The 12,124-nt window shown below is 43.4% G+C and overlaps 1 protein-coding gene across 13 annotated transcripts in view; it reads left to right on the top strand.

Annotated features, from left to right (window-relative positions):
- Positions 1-12,124, top strand: part of SEMA6D (semaphorin 6D) — a 556,581-nt gene that overhangs the window by 495,208 nt on the left and 49,249 nt on the right. For 9 of the 13 annotated variants that reach the window (XM_027067187.2, XM_027067183.2, XM_027067185.2 and 6 more), the window contains exon 1: positions 9,510-9,876. The exons of 1 other annotated variant lie outside the window; for it this stretch is intronic. The gene's annotated coding sequence lies outside the window, so the exon portion shown is untranslated. Of the gene's footprint in view, positions 1-8,313; positions 8,741-9,509; positions 10,689-12,124 lie in introns of those variants that run through there. 3 more of the 13 variants (XM_015078917.3, XM_053224055.1, XM_015078918.3) reach the window with 3 other exon arrangements.

The following is a 12,124-nucleotide window of genomic DNA, read 5'->3' as shown; positions in this document are numbered from 1 at the left end:
ATAGGCTGTACACTTACCTGATATCAAAATGGATTACTAATTTGTTCTTTTTTTTTTTTTTTTTTTTTTTTTTTTTTAGTTATCAACATCAAAGTTGATAAATCAGAAGCAAGCAAACTGATTGCTCCTTATTACCTGGGAACCAAGAGCATATTGAAGGGAATCCATAGCCTGGGGTAGTTTTTTCAAAAGCACAATAAATAAACATGGGGCAAACGATCACCTCCACTACTCCTTTCCTAGGCAAAAGCCTAGCCAGTGAATGGGCAATCGGGTAGCTTCGCCAAATGATCTAAAAGAGGTAAATCACAAAATTCAGTATTCTCCTTTTTGAGGAGCTGAAATCATGAGTGATTAGACTTTAATATTAATTTATTCCCAGCAACCATCCTTGTCTTCTGAATCCTTACATATCTCAATAAAATGAGAGATAAACATTTTCCTGTTATTTTAAATATAAGGTTAATGACTTAAAAATGAGGAACTGACCATAGAAAGTATCTTTAGAAAACATACTTTTGAGTAAACATATTTAATAGTAGGCTTTTTGGTACTGAGTAGGTATTATTTATTAGCAAGTAATTGCATAACTAGAGTTCTTAATTAAAATTTGTGATGAGAAATGAATCTGTTTATTCTGTAATTATGACCCAGAAATTCAGAACACATTGGGGTAGTTTATGAGCACAGTTCCAAAGATTTTAATATAGCAAAAGAACTCACTAACACTTTAAACAAGAATTCTTAGAATTCAAACACAGTGTGTGTGTGTGTGTGTGTGTGTGTGTGTGTGTATCCAGATGCAATAAGCTTTAAAAGCCAACCACTGAATACAACTATAACATGGAAAGATTCTATTTAATGGGTGTGTGATACTGTTAAAAGCCTCTAAACAGTCCTTCTGGACCTCTTCTGGGTTTTACAGAAAGGCTTCAAGCCAGTTTCTCCTCTTAGCTTTGTAATTGAAATACAAGTTAAGATAGTGGCAAACTCTGAGGCTCCTTTTTAAAGGTTCCTAAGAATAAGATTGAAGTGATTTTTTTTTTCAGCACACATCAAACTTTTAGAGGACAGCCGTTGAGGAGCTCATCCTTGGCTACATGAAAGTAAATCGGATAATGTTTAAATATAACTTGGTTGCTAGGACCATCCCAGTAAGAAAAGTCTGTTGTGAAATTGATGATCCTTAACTGTTTTTACTTGCTGACTGTCAGCTGATGATGGGTTCTGGTTTCGAAGGCCAGAGAGATCTGGGGAGACCACTTTGTGGAACCAACAAAAGGTTAGACAAACAGCAGGTTTCTTCTGAGCATTCTCCTAAGACATAAATGAAACCCCAGTAGCTGGGGCTGGTGGAGAGAGCATTACCTCCTGTCACCTCGTTTGTGTCACTGCTGACTCAGTGACACGATATCCCAGACCCAGATTTGAACACTTGCTGGCCAAATGTATCTCCCCCTGTGCTGCTATGTCTTGCCACCTCATCACAGTTTAATAAGGCATTTGGGATTTTAGACAGCTTCTATAATTACAGCAGAATGCTAACAGTGTTTGCTATTGATTTTTATTCCAAATGTCAACTTCTTCCTGTGCTCCATACACATATTACCCTTCACTCCCTTGCACATTACCAGTGTCATTTTTTAAATCTCTCATAGAGTCAATATTAATCAAATGTCCATAATGGAAAACATCCTGAGAAGGCAAAAGGAAAGGAAAAAAGGTATCCTTGCATGCCTTGTTTGGAAGGATGGAAATTACCCAGAATCCTATTCTTTTTTTTTTTTTTTTTTTTTTTTAGGCCAACAGGTGGCACTGGTGATTTCTAGCAATGAATTGGCTCTATAGCTCTAATGTATGGAAGTTCTCGCATGTAGTAGCATTTAGAGGTTAGGATTTTTTTTTTTTTTTTGGCAAAAGGTGCCAATATATGGCCCTAACCATTAATTGAAACACTTGTAGCCTACCCAGTGTTTTTTTTTTCATGTTTATTCATTTATTTTGAGAGAGAGAGAAAGAGAGCAAGTGCAAGCTGGAGGGGGAGAGAGAGAGAGGGAAAGAGAGAATCCCAAGCAGGCTCCAAATTGTCAGCACCTAGCTGGATGTGGGGCTCGAAGTTACAAACTGTGAGATCATGACTTGAGCGAGCTAAGATCAAGAGTTAAGCACTTAAGTGACTGAGCAACGCAGGTGCCTCCCTCAGTGGAGTTTATTGTAATATAAATTTGCATGCTGTTAAATAGTGTTTTTTTTTATTATTTATAAGCGATCCAGAGGAGTTATGTGGGCAATAGAATGCATATAATGTAAAGAAGTTTAAAGTATGCTATAAACCCTGTTGCACAGTTCCTGATGCTAGTTTGTATGTGACAAACGACAACTATCAAAGAACTGGAAACTGAAGCACACATTTTTAACTTAGCACTGAGAGTGTAGTTGTAGGTTTTAAATATTTGTATTTCCTGTTTTATCCGAGACACATTGCTTTGCAAACCTGTTCTCTTTTCATTTTTTTATAGCATGGTGTCCTAGAAAGAAAATTAGACTTGAGAGCCAAGCAGACCTACCGTAGATTCTAGACTCCATCATCTATGAGGTTGCACACCCTGACAAGATGGTTAGCTCAAACAAGCCTGGGTTTCTTCATCCCTAAATGATGTCTATCTCCAAGAGATGTGGCAAAAATTAAGTGATAGTATCGTAGCTAGTCAGTACCTAGGATGTAATATGTACCCATTTAGTTTCTTTTCCCTTTGTTGATTTGAATTTTAACATTGGCTGAGGCAAAAAAAAAAAAAAAAACATAAGAAGAAGAAGGAGAGGGGGACAGGGAGGAGAAGGAGATGATTAGGCACGGAGGTCAATTGTTAAAAAATAAATTAAAAAGTATATATTTAAAAAAACATTAAATGTTCTAATTCTCTACCACTTTGGATTATTTGTATTACCTTTCATTTTTGTGAAGAGATTCTAGCATTTAATAGATATGATTTAGCCTCAACTCCTCAAGGTCAGGGGCTTGGTTACTGTAAATTTGTGGAGAGAAGGCTCTGAGGAATTTACACAGAGTCTCAGCTTCCGTCTCTCTGCAGGCATCAGCTAGCATCCCGGCATCTAAGCGTGCTTTCCCCAAGTATATATAAGTACAATTAAGCAACTCGGACTGAGTTATCACACTTTTGTTTGACCCTGCCTCTAAAAAGTTTGTTTGCTTCTGCTTTTTCAAAAGATCTTTGATAAAATGGTGATAATATTCCTGATCTCTTGCCTATTAAAAAAAAAAAAAACACTAGTATTATTAGGAACATCTAAACTGCTCATCTTTCTGATGAGAAAAAAAGACCAATTTTTTTTTTTTACATTTATTTATTTTTGAAAGACAGAGTGAGACAGAGTGTGAGTGGAGGAGGGGCAGAGAGAGAAGGAGACACAGAATCTGAATCAGGCTCCAGGCTCTGAGCAAGCATTCAGCACAGAGCCTGATGTGGGGCTCTAACCCACGAACCATGAGATCATGACCTCAGTTGAAGTCGGATGCTTACCGACTGAGCCATCCAGAGACCCCCAAAGACTGATTCTTTTTATTTGACTTGATCACTCAGTGTCCTTCCACATAGTGGCACTTGTGGGGTCATCAGCCAAATTAAAGAAGTAACTGATTTATTATTTCCATAAATGCACGGTGCATTCCTTTTACTTTGACTATACAGCAAAAACTGCTCATGCTAAGGAATAGTAATCAAAATCACTAAAAAGGCACATTTTTATCATCCAAACATAAGCATAGCTGTGGTGGTATCTTATCAGAATACATAATAATAGAAATGAATTATGTCGGTAAAATCTTGAGGTTTAAGATTTACCATGATAAATATTTTTCATTAAAGTGAAATATCTTGGCAGAGTCACTTTCATATGCAGACTGTTGACACAAGGAGGCCAGCTGTGCCCATGCAGATGCTGAGATTTGGGTCTATATTATTAATGATTTATCATGTCATGGAGAGCTTAGATTAGTTTTGAAAGCAATCCCTTGCCACAAAAGCACTTTCTATAACGTGCGAATGCAAGGAATACTATATGTGCATTCCAAACTAAAGTAATCATAGAAGCTGTAGCTACCTTTGAAATGTCAATACCTCTCTTTTTATTCTGGAACATGAAATTCTAGATCCTAAACTGTATTATTCATTAAAATTTATACAAAAATGTTATTGCATATCAACTGTGGATAGTGAGCAGTGTGTGTATCTGAAGTAACACATCTATAGACATAGATGATGGAATGAAGGAGATAGAATGGAACAAAAATGTATTGCAAACCTATTGTATACCATGTGCTTTTGCCCTAAATCTCACATTTAATGTGAGGTTGGATTAAGTTTCCCAATCCATTCTGCAGGATTCCAAGATTGCACTGCCTTCAGGGCATGTGTAATAACATTGGCTAATATTTATTCAGTCCTTGCTGTGTTCCAGGTAAGATGCTAAACACTTTACATGCATTATCACATTCAGTCTTTATAAGACCCATCTGAAATATTGTTATCACCCCTGGTTCACAGATAAGAAGACAGAAACAGAGTGCAGTGAAATAAATTATCCCAAGAGAGAAGGAGCCTGGACTTGAATCCAGGTTGTCTGATGTTTTAAAGCCTTCACTATTAACTATTGCTGTTAACGGTGACCTCACCATTAACCACTATTACAACTAAGCAAGAAGTAGGATTCTGATCCTACTTAGTTACTACCTGTGTGGCCTTAGGCAAGTCACTTAAAGTGTGCAAGCCTCAATTTCTTCTTCTATAAAATGAAGATAATAATACTATTCACCTCACAGAATTGTTGTGAGTTAATACTTGTAAAATGCTAAGAACAGACTTTGGCACATATTAAGCACTGATGCTTTGTACGGTAATATTTAATGAGTTGTACTCTTTGATAATTTATATACTTTCATTGACTATTACACACAGAGTCTCTATAATTTTCAGATAGCTTTTATTCTGAAAACTAGATTGGAAATGAAACAGAAATTAAATTCTCAGGGTGCTTAGGTTGGCTCAGTTGGTTAAGCGTCCAACTCTTGACTTCGGCTTAGGTCATGATCTCATGGTTCATGAGCTGAAGCCCCCGATGGGGCTCCGAGCTGACAGTATGGAGCCTACTGAGGATTCTCTCTCTCTCCCTCTCCCTCTGCCCCTCCCCTGTTCGCTCTCTCTCTTTCTCTCTCTCTCTCTGTCTCAAAATAAATACACTTCAAAAAATGTTTAAGAAATTAAATTCTGAAGTTTACTCCTAAAGAAAACAAACAAACAAAAGATTATGAATTAAGTTACTAACTTATCACTGATGGGAGATGTATGCATATAACAAAAAAGCATAATTGCTAACCATCTGTAGCACTAGTCCTTTAAGTATTCTTTCTGGGTGTGGAAAGAGCCAGATATCTTCCTCCTTTTCTTTCTTTCTTTTTCTTTCTTTCTTTCTTTTCTTTCTTTCTTTCTCTCTTTCTCTCTTTCTCTCTCTCTCCCTCCCTCCTTCCCTCCCTCCTTCCTTCCTCCCTTCCTTCTTTCCTTCCTTCCTTCCTTCCTTCCTTCCTTCCTTCCTTCCTTCCTTCCTTCTTTCCTTCCTTCCTTTCCTTCTTCCCTCATTATTCACTCATTAAACCAACATCCTTACAAGGGTACTATGCTTGCCCTGGAGATACAGGTGAGTAAGTCCTTACTCTGAAGGAGCACACAGTCTAGAAATGACTATACTCTTTGGTTTAGCACATAAAAGAGTGTGAGAAGGTTGTAGGTTCCATCATCTGATCCGTTTCACAAGTATTTAGGGTGCCCACTAAATGCCAGGCACTGTGCTAGGCACTGGGGCTGTTCAGGTAAAAAGACAAGATTCCTTCAGTTAAGAAGCAGCCAGTAGGGAAGACATCCTGAACAGATATTTTCCTTACAATTTGGCAAATTACATAAATGAACTTGCTGGGACAGCACAGAAAAGAGTTGCTGAAACCCATCCCGGGGCTAGGAGAATGAAGGAAATTTTGATACTTAAAATTTTTGGTAAAAGTCAAGTAAAACAGAAATTAAAATACCTGAAATGATGGGGAAAGAGCACCCCCAGAAAGCAAAGATACCACAGGTGAAGACATGGTGACCTGAAACAACATGACACAGTGGGGGACTGTAAGGGGCCACACAATGCTAAAGCCTAAAGCACAAAGTGGGACAGCATGCGGGGCTAGAGGAGTAAAGGGGCCAAAAGGTTAAAAGTGTATAAAAGCAATGGAAAGGACCAAATGCCAACAAACTACATAGAGTGAGCACTTTCCTTAGATTTCTTTCCACTAAAAGCCAAATTAAAAGAGTGTCATTTTCCTGGCCGTCAAGATTCCGGGAACCAAGGAAATGATGAATCCTTAAGAATAATGTTTGGATCCTGACCGAAAGATAAAGGGTACTAATCTTCCGATGTCAGCGGATTGTCCACTTCCCTGCTTCTCTCCCCCAGTGAACCAAACATCGAGATTGGCTCAGAGGTCTAGACTGATAGCCAGACTGGGAACGTGTCTAATCCTTGGCTCCAAATGACCTATTAGCACACAGCCTTCTGCAACCTAAAAGTTTTTTTATTATTCCTGGCTTTAAGAACTCAGTCCAGGGTAAATTGCACTCTCAGGGAGTGGTGCTCCCCTAAAGTTGGCCATCGTGGAATTTCTGCAAAGAATTCAGGCATCTAAAGAATTGAACTTTTTTTTTCTTTGCTACCATGGCAGACACAGAACAACTCCTAAGGGTTCTGCCTCCAGGTGGGTGGCAGTTTGACTCTCATCAAGCCCCTGGTCACCCCCTAGCATCTTCATTCAGTGCACAGAGCCCTCTGCCTGCAGCGGGGGGGGGGGGGGGGGGGGGGCTTCCTTTCTTGATGGAGAAAATACGAAATGACTGGATGCCAGTAAAACAGGCACAGCTTTCTGGGTCAGAAGTTGGCTGGGGAAGGGCCCTGACTGCCAAGTAACTTGCAATGATGTCAGAGCCGAGCACAACCAGAAAACACCAGCCAGCCAGCCAACAAAAGCCTTAACAACAACAGAAAAATCACAGAGCTGCCTTGCCAAAGCTGTTCTTTCCGCCCCCTACCCCTTTCTTCGAATAGGAAGAACAGCAGGAAGAGAGTTTATATTTTAAAAGACTCTCCCTCCTCCTCCCTCCTTCTTCCTTTTGGTAACAAAGTGTTAACTAGTGAGGAAACAGTGCTCAGGATGAGTCCCCCAGCAGTTCCTTGGGGTGTCTTTTTTGAGTTCCTTTTCAAGGCTGTCAGTGGAAGTTTCGGAAACAACTCAGAACAAGGATACTTTTTCTAAATGTGAGCATGTAACTTTGTGCAGGGGAGAAAGCAGGAACCATTGAAGAGAGGAAAATCCTTTCTCTTGCCCCCTTCACTCTTTCACGGTAACTAACCATACTCAAATGAAAAGGAAAAGTTTGGTGGAAAAGCTCTTCTTTCTTTTTCTTTAAATAGGGGTATCTTGGTTCATTCCAGCCATTTAGAGCCCTCAGTGATTCATAACTCAACTGGAAATTAATAAAACACAGCCCCCGTTCTTGGAAATGAAGTTTGGATTAAAATCTTCTTGTTTTGGAATATATGGCCTTTTTTTTTTCATTTGTGACAGTCAATTTTAAATGATGTCACTTCAAGGACATTTTCATTTCTCCCACAACATATTACACGAAACACTTGCCTGTAAAACCGGCTCATTAGCCTGCAAAATTATACTGTACTGAATGGCTTTCATTCAAAGTAGAAATGGGATTTTTAGTAGGCAATTTCTGTATTTTATAAAGATAAAGCAATGTTTGATTGCTTCTTCCCAGCTGTTTTGCTTAGTGGTTATAAAGAGAAATTGGAGGGGGTTGGTGGGGGGGGGGGCGAGAAAGGTAATATGGGGGCGGGGTGTGTAAGGGTGTGTTTAAAAAATAAATCTTAGATTAGGAAACCGAGGCAGAACTTCACAGAACAACTGGGCCTGCTGCTCCTCGAGGCTGCAAGGATTTGTCCTCTGGATTGTCTGGAGGAAAGCGCTGAAAAACAGTGAGGGAAGGAGAAAAAGAGGGAAAGAGGGAGGGACGCGACAGGGCTGCTTGTCAGGCGGCGGCAGCCACGGCGAGCTGGATGACTGAGGCTCCGGGAGTTGCTGAAGGAGCAGCCCTTCAGAGGCGGGGAGAGGGAGGGTGCGCGGCAGAGCGCCGGGGAGGAGGGACGCGGAGGCCACCGCGGGGTCAGCGGGGCCGCGGCGCCGGGCTGGGGGCCTCCAGGCGGCGCTGGCCGCGGCGCTCGGGCGAGGGTGAGCGCGCCGGGCCGCCCGCGCCTCCTGCCGTCCGAGCCCGGGGGTGGGCCCCGCGCCGCGAGCCGCCTAGTGCGGGGAGGGAACCAGCTTCAGCTCGCCTGATGGATTGACTTGGAGATGGATCGAATTACACCATTTGCCTTGCCTCGATTTGTTTTGCTCCCGCTCCGTCCCGCTGCTGCTGCTGCTGCTGCTGTCGCTGCTGCAAGGACTGGTGGTGGCGAGTTGCAGGATCACATCGAGGAAGCCAAGACCCAAAGAGAGAGAGGGATATATATTTTTTCTTTTATTTTCTTTTTTCCCTGCGCGTGACAAGCTGCTTTTTTTCCTCTTTTTTTCTTTTTTCCTTTTTTTTTTTTTAATTGTTACCAGCCGACCCCCCATGAGGTAAGACCATCTTGTAATCTGCTAATGCTCTGGGTTCCTGGTGGGGATCGGACCCAGATCCTCAGAGCCCGAATCGCAGCCCGTGTGTGTGTGTGTGTGTGTGTGTGTGTGTGTGTGTGTGCGCGCGCGCGCGCGTGTGTGTTGTCACTGGAGAGTTGATTTCTATTGCCAGCAGCTCCGTCCGCCTGCGGACGCGCAGCGGGCTGGAGAGGTTTGGCGGACCCGTCAAAACTGGCAATGGGGGAGGCCTAGGGGGAGGGGCACGTGGACTTGGAGACCCCCCCCTCCACTGTTCACCCCCCACCCGGGAACAAAAAAAGGGCGGAAGGAGCGGGGCAAGTAAAAGTTTCTTGCCAGGCAGCGCCGGCTCGGCGCTCCCCCGCACGCTATCAGTGGGAACCCGGGCTGCTCGGGTGCTCGGGCACGGCGTCTCCAGCCGGGGCGGGAGCCTCGCCGAGGCCGAAGAGCCGGCTGCGGACTCGGCCGCCCCCTTCCGCCCGCCGGCCCCGAAGCCGACGCCGGGACCATCGGGGTCGCGCAGCGCCCGCAAGGCTAGGAGGGGACCCGCAAGCATTCGCCTGCGCCCGTAGAGGGGGCGCAGCGCTGGCACCGAGACCCTAGCGGCTCACCGCGGAAGCCCGCTACCTGTCAGTGCGCCCCGGGCTCGGACGGCCCCCGGCAGCGCCTGGGGGCGGGGGCGGGGGCTCGGGTCCTCGGCCCCTCCAGCCCCCCAGCCCCCCGGGCTGCAGTCCGGAGGGCAGCCACTTCCCACCCGCCCTCTCCCCCTGCTGGCCGAGCGCGCCGCGGGCGGGCGCTGGGGCCCGGAGCTGCCCACAGCCCACCCCCCACCGCCCACCCGGCGCCCCGGTTTCTTCTGCCGGCCACTCTCCCCCGCAACTTTCCGTGCTTTGTTCTACGGCTGGAAATGATTTACGGAAGCGTCTTGGATAGGGTCTCCGCCAGGCGGCAAGAGCCCAGCGCTGAGATGTGTGACGTTCTCATCTACCCATCAATTATGGATGGAAACAAATAAGGAAGAGTCAATTTTGCATGAGCCCCTTCTCCGGCAGCGAGAGGCGTCCTGCAGCCGGGAGGGAGCCGCCGCTCGCGTCGGCAGGGGGATGGTGAGGAGGAAGGTAGGGAAACTTTTATTTCCCGTCTTGACAGCGATGATGTTTGTTCCTAGTCTGCAGAAACTGATACAGCAGCCGCCTTGGGTAATTTCGAAGGGCTTAAAGCTTGCTCTGTCGTGTGTAAGTGTTGGATTGAAATAAAAGGTCATAAAAGACTTGGTGTGGATGAGAACTGGGTTTTAAGAATTTCTTCTACTAAATCGACTCTCAGGACCACCTCTGTCAGGTGATTGTTTAAATACCGAACTTGTAAAGAGCTGAATGTCATGGAACTAGAGGAAAATGAAGTAGCAGTATTAATTAAGGCATTAAAGGAGCTGAGGGTAGTACTCTGTTTCTGAGGTGACCAGTCAGCAACCCCAGTTGCCCTCACCAGTCTCAGGCGGGTGACTTTCACAGAAGGGACAGTAGATCGTTATTATAGATATATAGACTTTGTAAACAGTAATTGGACCTCATGCCCACCACTATGGACGGCTGCTTTCTCTTTAAAATAACGGTAGTGTTTCCAGTTACTTGGGAAAAGAAAGGTCTGGGGTAATTTTCCTAAGAACTTCTGGGTACTAAGAATCTTAAGTCTGCAGTAAAAAAGTCTAGGTTCTTTTTTAAGGACTGTCCTTCCCTCTGCTTGTCCTTTGGAGTAGTAAAGTGGATTATTGTGTTTATTTCAAGGCTAAAGTCCTAGGGAAAGGTTTAATACTTTTTTTTCTAAACTGTTTTCGTCTCTGTTCCTCGGAATAGGAGAAATACTTGTTTGGAGAAATTTTTCCAGGTTTCTTCCTTATAGAACTGAGAAAAACCTCAGACAGTTCAAGGTGAGGATTTCACTGTCCTTTTGGTAGTTTAAACAATAGGTTTTGATGCTGGTCTGTTCAAGTTGTTAAAAAATCCTATTGCTCTCTTAGGTGTCTAACTCAGGAAATTAAGTTGTATGTAGTTCTGTTGAACATAGTGAGTGACAGGCATATTCTGTCAGGCTGACAAATATTACACAAACATTTACCCGGCTTAGATAAATAGAAGTTGCCAAGTAAACTCTGAGATTTGGCCCCAGATTATCATGCATTTAAAACATCTTAAGGTAAATAAACTATTTACCTTAAGCCACAGCTGGGTTTTGTTTTTTATAGTTAGTGTCTGTGCTTTGATTTAGGTCCCTGGCTTGTGCTGTCAGAAAGACAGTTAAGTAAATAACCCTAGGATCTCCAAAATGTGTTGTTTAGCAAACCATTTTCTTCCATTAGCACGTTTAGTTAGATTAACAGCCAGTTACTGTTTCTTACTGGATTCTGCAGAATATTGCTACCGGTCATCGCTTCTACCAGAGATGCTACATAGATTACCTTTTTTGAGGAACATTTCTGTGATGCAGGACAGTATGCCAGGAATATCGTGACTTCTCCATCACCAAACATCTGGTTAACTCCAGTTTGATTTCGATTTGTGGGCATTCTGCCCTCTTCCTTTTTTTTTCTTTCTGTCTTCTCTTTCTTTCATTTTTTTTCTTTGTTTTTGTTTGTTTTTTGGCTTTTTTGGTGGGTTTTTTTGGTGCCCACTAATAGCACCATCTGGTCATGTCTCCCCTGGTTTGATGGATTTGAAAGATGCCTGTGATGTAAACCTATTAGTCCTTAGAGTGAGGGCAACTTAGAAATCCGGTGGACTTCAGTTCACTGGCCGCTTGCAGCGCAGGAAGGATCTGTCCAGTAACTGTGCTCTGGGTAACTGGGCCCCTGCATCCTTGTGTGGTGGTTTCTATTGCTTGAAAGGCACACAGGCAAGTAAGCAGGAACCAGAGCTTTGGTTCACAAAGATGCCCATCATTGTTAAGGACTTCTTGAAACTGGAGAAGTTCTTCACTTCTTGCTGCTCCATCATAATGAACGCTGGTAATTAGCTTAGTCATTGTTCTTGCATGTGAGTTTCACTAAGATACAAAGAGTGAAAAATGCATCTGAAATGGGGTCATTTTTTACCCTTCTGATGCATTTTACACAGACTTAGGAGCCTGGCTGAGTGCCTAACCATTATTGGTGTCACCGTAGGAGGTGAACTCCCTCCCTCACATATTGCAGGATAAAATATTACCTTTTATTTCAATTAATAGACTTTAAGGCTGCATATTCTAGGTTCATTTCTAGAGGAAGCAAGAGGTACTCGGGGTATGCCAGCCAGTCGGTGTTTATTGAGTACCTGTCATTTGCAAGGAGCTGTGCTAGCCAATGTTTCAACACCAGGTGAGGCAGACATG

Source organism: Acinonyx jubatus, chromosome B3 (genome assembly GCF_027475565.1).
Source record: "Acinonyx jubatus isolate Ajub_Pintada_27869175 chromosome B3, VMU_Ajub_asm_v1.0, whole genome shotgun sequence".
In the NCBI taxonomy this organism is placed as follows: domain Eukaryota; kingdom Metazoa; phylum Chordata; class Mammalia; order Carnivora; family Felidae; genus Acinonyx; species Acinonyx jubatus.
The sequence above is the reverse complement of the archived record's forward strand: the minus strand, read 5'-3'. Positions and strand labels throughout refer to the sequence as shown.